A 7597-nucleotide genomic window follows, 5' to 3' on the forward strand; every position below is an offset into this window, starting at 1 on the left:
TGCAACCAAACGATCATTTTCATTATTGTTTAATCTGTAAATTATTTTTATTTAATTGTGTGATTAATACAATATCTGACAACTAACCGATTAATCGTTGCAGCCCTAATATTCACACACCAACCTAAACCCACCGAGGAGCTTGAAAACATTCCTTAATATCTCCTGCAAATATAGAAGGTTTCTTAAACTAACTTCATTCAATGAGTTTAATCAAGAAAATTAAATAATACACCAAAACAAATGTACTGTTTTGTTTTATAACAAGCTCATATAAACATATATTAAGATAATTGAAGTGATTTTAGTTCAGTAAACTTACATCACAACATTTTCATGAGATCAGTTTGAACTCATTAAAGGTGCAATATGTGGCCTAAGAATTATCCACCTGTCCAAACAATACTCAAAACAAACAGGGGGCAGCATAACACCGACGTAACCGCTAACTGCTGCTAACCGTAGCTGCTTTTAGCCAGTCTAGCTTGGTTAGCCGTACATTCAGCGGCCCGGACTGGGAGCTCTGAGCACCAAGGTAGAACTTTTGACTGGGCGGCCTGTGGCTAGCTGGTTAGCATGCTAACTTCAGAAGATATCTCTGCAACACATTACATAGATGTCACAACATCAATAGATCAATGATGATTTTTTTTGCTAATTTTTATCTGAAAGTCACATGTTGCACCTTTAGTTAAGTAGTAGTTTAATTTGAAGTATACTAAGTATGAAAAACTTGTATTTTTAAAGGCACATAAGGCAGAAAACGATGCTTGTGGTCATTTATAATTTTTAATTTCCCAGTAAAATGTATTGTTTCAATGCACTGATGTCATTTTGGACAATAAAGTTTAAATTTTCATACATAACCACATTTGAGTATTCAGTGCAAAACGAGTGTGTTGATGTAAAGTGTATATTACGTATATATGTATATATATAAGAATATCAGCCAATATATCTATATTTTAATTTTTATTCCCTAATAATTACATATTGTTCAGGCTCTCGTTATGTCACAGCAGGGAACCGTTTGTAAGTTGAACCATCGCAAGCTTTCCAGTGTAACTTATCGATGAATCATTAGTAAATGATTTATTAATCATTAATTAAGTCATTAGTAATCACCCTTAGAAAAGGCATTTTTTTCTCGCACTGAGTTGGTAACAACAGAAACGTTCCTGTTTCTACAGTTCCCTCAGGCCGGAGTTCAGTCTGAATGAAAGTGACCAATCGAACGTCATCAACATGATTCCAGTTAACTGAGCAAAAAACCAAACTACTACACAACTGTGTCCGTTCTTCTGCTCCAATAACACCCAGACAAACTCTTTTCACTGTTATTTGTACTCTCTGAACTGATCACTGAGTGTTCCTGTGCACTCATGACGTAGCTCATTTTGGGGGGGCGTTTTCTAGGCTGATCAATAGATGTCATTTCTGATCGCTTAGTAGTCCCTGAAGCCTGATCACTGACTGTGAAGGACAGTCACATGAGGGCAGTCACGCTCACACACTCATGGGCACAACCACACACACACTTAGACTCTGCACTACATTTTATTAATTTGGGAGGCTTTTTTGTCCAACTATGGTCAGTCCATGGATAGTGCAGAGGTCTGGTGATAAAACACTTAAAGGGTTTCTATTTGAAGGCGTTTCTCCCGTCGTTCCTCGGCCATATTGCACAGACAGTCAGATCCAGCTGCACGGAGCTAAGTGTCTTCTACTACTGAATAAACTCCAACAAGGCTGCATTGATCCTGTATTGTTTCTCTGGTTTCACACCCAGGCAACTCTCACCAGCAACACTTGCTCAGAGCTGAAGGGGAACAAGCGATCGATCTTGGAGTTTGCCTTGGGAAGAGGCCAACATCCTATCGTCAATAAAATGTCACGAGGTCCACACCTGCAGCAAAATTAGACTAAATCTGTTTGTATTTTTTACAGCTGGTGATCAAAGTGCTAACTGTGTGAGCCAACAATCAAAGAACTTAAAGACTGAGGTGACTGGTAGCGTGTGCTAGGAGCTCGCTGAACCGTGTTATCAATTACAGACATTAGGGCTGGGCTGTATATTGTATATCTTATGTGTCATTATTTTAACTCATTATTTAGTAAAATCTTAAAATGCAGATTTCCCGTAATGACTAAAAGCTTATTTCAACAGCTGGATGGTTTTGCTGTACATATTTTATGTGCTAAAAGATTTACAGTCAGATATAAAAGCAGGAAGCGTAATAAAATATTCTATAAACTCCATTTACATAAGTCATTTAGAGAAATTGCACAATGTTGAAGGTTGAGTTCATGTCATTTGTCACCAGTACAAGGTCTCAGACTATCCAGATTTTCTTTTTCAAGAAAAAATAAACAAAACAAATCTAACTGACCTGCAGATAGATATTTTATATTGCAACTATTTCTGCTTAATCAATCCAGACACCTTCATACCCCGTGATTACGTGTAAAACTGTCCTCCAACCTTCATTTAATAAATTATGAAAATACTAAATATGAGGGAAAGTACGTTCTCATACATGTCAATATCAGTCAGTCAAATCAACGTCTTTTAAAACAGAAACAGACGAGCAACATCTAACTTACACCGTAATATAATTCTTTAAAAAAAAAGTGTTTGTCTTACCTGACGTGAAAGACGAAGCGGAGAAATTACCACAGTATCTTTTATGATGTCAAACTAAAGTACGCTAACACGAAGCACGAAACGCTCAGAATCTCAACAACGTTCTGTATATAATCTGAAAAATGCTGAACCTAAACTCCAACAAACTGCTGTCAGTGACTCGACAGACAATCTGAGTATCGGCTACCGGATGAGGCTGGAGTGTCACTCTCTCTATGTGTGTGTGTGTGTGTGTGTGTGTGTGTTGGGGGGGTTGGGTGTGTGTAGAGTTTGATCAGTTCATTATGTGGAGCTTTCATTCACATTTTCCTGAGGTTGGAGAAAACCATTGAGGCCAACCAGTGGTGGAAATAAGTAAGTATATCAACTACAGTAAGCACAATTTTAAGATAGACAATATTTTGTTTCTTTTTTTCAGTTCAGGCCGGCGGACCGACCGTGTTGGGGGTGGTCGGGGTGTGTGTTAATCTGACCAGCGCAGAATCAGACATATATGTCAGAGGTCATGCCTAAAACCGGCCGATTCCGGTCTCTGTCCGGTCGATCGGAGCATCTCTACTAAGCCAGGAAAAAGTTAATAATGCTCATCATAGTTTTCTTGAGGTCACGTCTGTAATTTCCTTGTTTAGTCATGTAGTGTCAATCCAATCCATCAATCCAAAGATCTATGTACTGTCATAGAAGATGAAGAGGAACAGGACCAAAACATGTCCGATGCGTCTGCTGGAGAAGATGAAACGCTTTTCTGTTGATTGGAAAATTTAATAAATAATTTCAGCATCAAACCAGATTCATAAACTTTAAGGAGAAACAAATACTTGCAGGAGACTTCAGATATTAATCCCAATGAATGTACACATTAATAATCTAAAAGAGCCAAACAGACCACTTTACTGCCTGTTTTCTCCTTGAACTGAGGCAGCGCCTGTCCCCACTAGATGGCTCTAAAAACCTGGTTTACTTTTAAGTAGATGAGGCAGGAGATGATTGCTGGGGGAGCTGCCCACCCAGTGAAACCCTGCTCAGATGTTGTTAGTAATCCTCTTATCCTTCTAGACAGCAGAATGAATTAGATGCATGAATTAGTTGGTGTGATCTGCACACACGATGATCTGAGTGGAAACAATCCAGAAGACACAGTGTTTTGAAAGATAAGAGTTAACTGATCCTCTTATGAGGAGAAATTCACAAGTTGCAGCAGCAAAGAGACCAAAACGCGGATAAAGACTCGAATGAAGACAAGTTCTGGTTTCACGCAGGCCCTCGATTTACTATGTTTTTTCAAGTCCTTGTGTATTTTCCTGTTGGTTGTAAAGTTGTATTTTCCCTGAAGAAATATCAGTTCAGTGTTTTTATGTGTTTTGTTAAATCTTATCTGAGATCCAGCTGGAGAAGCAGGTGCATCCACATCCATTGCAGGGCTTCTTGGCTCCTCGACACAGCAGCAGCGATGAAGTCCTCACAGTTATCCTCCTTCAGAGATTGACCATGAAAAAATAACCAGCATACCATAAAGTTTAACCTCATGTTATACCCATTTTTGACAATATGCAAATACATTGCAAAACTATGGAGTTATTATTTTTTCTTTCTTTTTTATGAGTTTAATAGAAAACAGGAGGTGTTTAAAAACACTTCCTAGTAGTTATGAACTTCCAGAATCCCACAAGACTCTTCTAACAATCTGGATGAAAAAATATCTGATCCACTGAATTATAAAAAAGATGTTTGACTTAGAAAACCTCCTGGGATTTTCAAACATCACCATTTTATTACCTTTTACAGAAACTTACACTTTCCAAAACTAGTTAGGGATATTCGCATATGGTTGCATAGATGCATGTGCTTGGATTTGCAATAAAAGTCAAATAAAATGTGTCTGATTGATATGATAAGATATGTCACAGAATAAACAATCAGGTTAAACGCTAAAATATCCCAATATCCCTAACTAATGTTAACAGGTACATGCTAAAATTATGAAGGCAAAAACTAGCTCCAGTTTCTGCACACAGGAAAATATTTACATTTCTGTATTTTTTAATTACCTACTGCAGAGTGTACTTTCTGTTAGAGACAACACATTACTCCAGTTTTTATCAGTCACATTCATGAACGTGATCATGAGCTACCATCGGTTTAAGCTAACATTAGCGTTAGCACGGTTAACGTAAATTCACTCATCACATAAAAGAGTCACCGAAACATGTTAAATTCTGATCCTCCTTAAACTTTTGGTCAAGAACAAACCCCGGAGTACAATAAATATGTGCTAGATAACTTCACCACAACATGCAAAGTGATAAAAACAACTTTTTCTTCCCACTATTTAAGCTAGCTCGAAACTCGATGCTAGCCGGACTCGATTTCTTCTTCTCTCCTCCATTTTCCTGTTCAGCCCTCTGCTGACCGCAACCTGTCTGCAGGCGCCTGGCGCCCTCTTGTGGACATTTAGCAGAACTGCGACATTAACCCAACATCTGATTTAATTGATTATTTGTTCGATTTCTGAGGGTTACATGGGTCCATACGTACATGATATAATGTTTATAATACTATGAAGTATGCATAATAGATATTTAGGAAAATATACATATGCAGACATTTGTTTGATTGCATTGTGGGTAATGTAGGCACCAAGAAGAGCGTGATGAATATCTCTGGTTCTGCTGTATTGTTTTTTAATTATTTGTTTTTAAACCCTCCATGTGCGATGCTAGACCTGGCGCCTACGTTACCCACAATGCAACACTGAGGGGCATCACTGGAGACAATTTATCAGATTACATGCAGCTTCCTCTGGAGCCACAAAAGGCTTTACACTACCTTTTTCACATATGCAGTAGAGCTCCTCGAGACCTGTAAACACACTTTAATGTGGAAAATTGTTGGAGTTACCCTTTAAGATTTTACATAAACAAAACATATAATAAGTTTGGGGGGTTTTACTTTAAAAATCAATTCCGATACAGTTGCTGATGACCTGTTAAAGTGTTTTCACAAGGAAAAACAAACACATTAAAGTCATTATTCAGTCAGTCAATGTTTCAACATTTGACTCATTCTGGACAAATTATCTCCATTTAAACTCTAAATGTCTAAATCCAGATCATTAAGCTAAACGGAGCAGCTCTGCTTGTCTGTTAATCAAGGTCTCGACGACTTACAGATCAGAAGGTCACTGGGTCGTGGCCTGCTCACTACATGAGTCTCACTACATGTCAGCTCACTAAGTAATAAAATAACAGATACGTGACAGTACACATAAATGGAGCGTTTTTATCTCCGAGCACAGCTACGACTCTCTGCCCGTCTGTCGCATCGGATCTGCAGAGGAAAAACAAGAATTCAATCTCACTTATCACCTGCTCCCCTCACAGCTGCCATATGTGACACCACAGCAGGTAGTGAAGGCTCATGTCTGAACTCGTGATGAGGAAAGGATGTGACATGAACAACGAGAGGAAGAATTCACCCGAGCAACGACAGAGGGCTTCCTTCATTTATCTGCCACCTGCTTTCAAATTAAATAAGTGAGAACTCGGTAACGAGGACATGTAATAGATGGCTGTGAGTTAAATCTCACAGAAAATGGAAAAAAGACGGCGAGAAGAGAACGAGGAGAGAGGATGGAGGAGGATATTTTATTATTTAGTGGAGAGTTCAGAAACAAAATGGGGCTCCAGAATGATCAGATGATTTTGAAACTTCCAACTGATGTGCAAAAAAAACAGCATAATTTATCACACACAGTGCAGCGATGCAACAATATTATTTATGACTTTTCAATCTCAAAGATTAAATAATAAACATTAGGCTGAAGAGCAAATATGAGGATTTTAAAGTTGTATGGTGACAGAAGTTTCTTAGATCTTTTAATTAAACTGGCAACAGAGGACTTTTTTGCTTTTCCATCCACGTATAGATTAGCTCAGATAAACCTCACTTTCACTGCGGTATTCAGTCGGACACTGGGCTTGATTTTCCTGCAAATATAAAGGTTGAATTAGGTCGCAAAGGAAGCGCAACCAAAACAGGAAGAGGCATTGTTTTCCCCGGTCACTATCCCCAGGTAACGGTGGAACAACCTGCAGAAGAAGAAGCCCGCTGATGGAGGAGGTGAAGAAGGTGAAATGCTAGCAGCAACAGTAACACCACAGGAAAACACACGTAGGGGAGGGAATCTGAAAAGTAGTTTGTTTCCGCTTTAAAGGAGCACTCAGTAGTTTTGTGGAAGAAATGTTAATCGGAAGACAATGTCTAAACAAACTAAATAAACAAGCTGACCTTAAAGGACAACACACTTTCATACTGTTTTACTTGGTTTATATGTGGCGGACCCTGCCACCTCTCTAGCTTCAGTGTTCTGGGATTGTTATTTTCCTCTGAGAACAGCTTCTTCCACAACTCCTTAAAATCACTCAAAACACAGCAGCCTCTGTCTTTACAATACAGGTGAGGTCAAAATATTACAAACGTCTGCGCACCTGTGGTTTTATCGAGGGCCTGCACTTCTACTCATCATTCTTTTTCTGTATTTTGAGAGAAGAGAAACAAACTGAATGACGGCGTTATCAAGCATTTAGATGTGCTGTGGTTCAGAAACTCATGAGCTGATTTGGGTAAAAATATGATGAGCACACAGTGTTTCAAATTAAAGTGGAATTATTGTCTTGTTTCACTTATAAACATTAAAAAAACAAGTCTTTTTTCACGGTATCACCATTTTGAAAATCTCCTCGTGTGCTTCCACATGTGTTTGTGCACATGTGTGTGTGTTTTAGGGCAAAATGCATCTGCAGGGACTGAAAGAGGAGAAAAAAATCAGCTTCCTTTTTCGCCCTGAGGTCTCAATCCTCGCTCCACATATAACATCAGATATGAAAAACTGTGTGTGTGTGTGTGTGTGTGTGTGTGTGTGTGTGTGTGTGTGTGTGTGTGTGTGTGTCACAT

Source organism: Pagrus major, chromosome 12, assembly GCF_040436345.1.
Source record: "Pagrus major chromosome 12, Pma_NU_1.0".
NCBI lineage: Eukaryota > Metazoa > Chordata > Actinopteri > Spariformes > Sparidae > Pagrus > Pagrus major.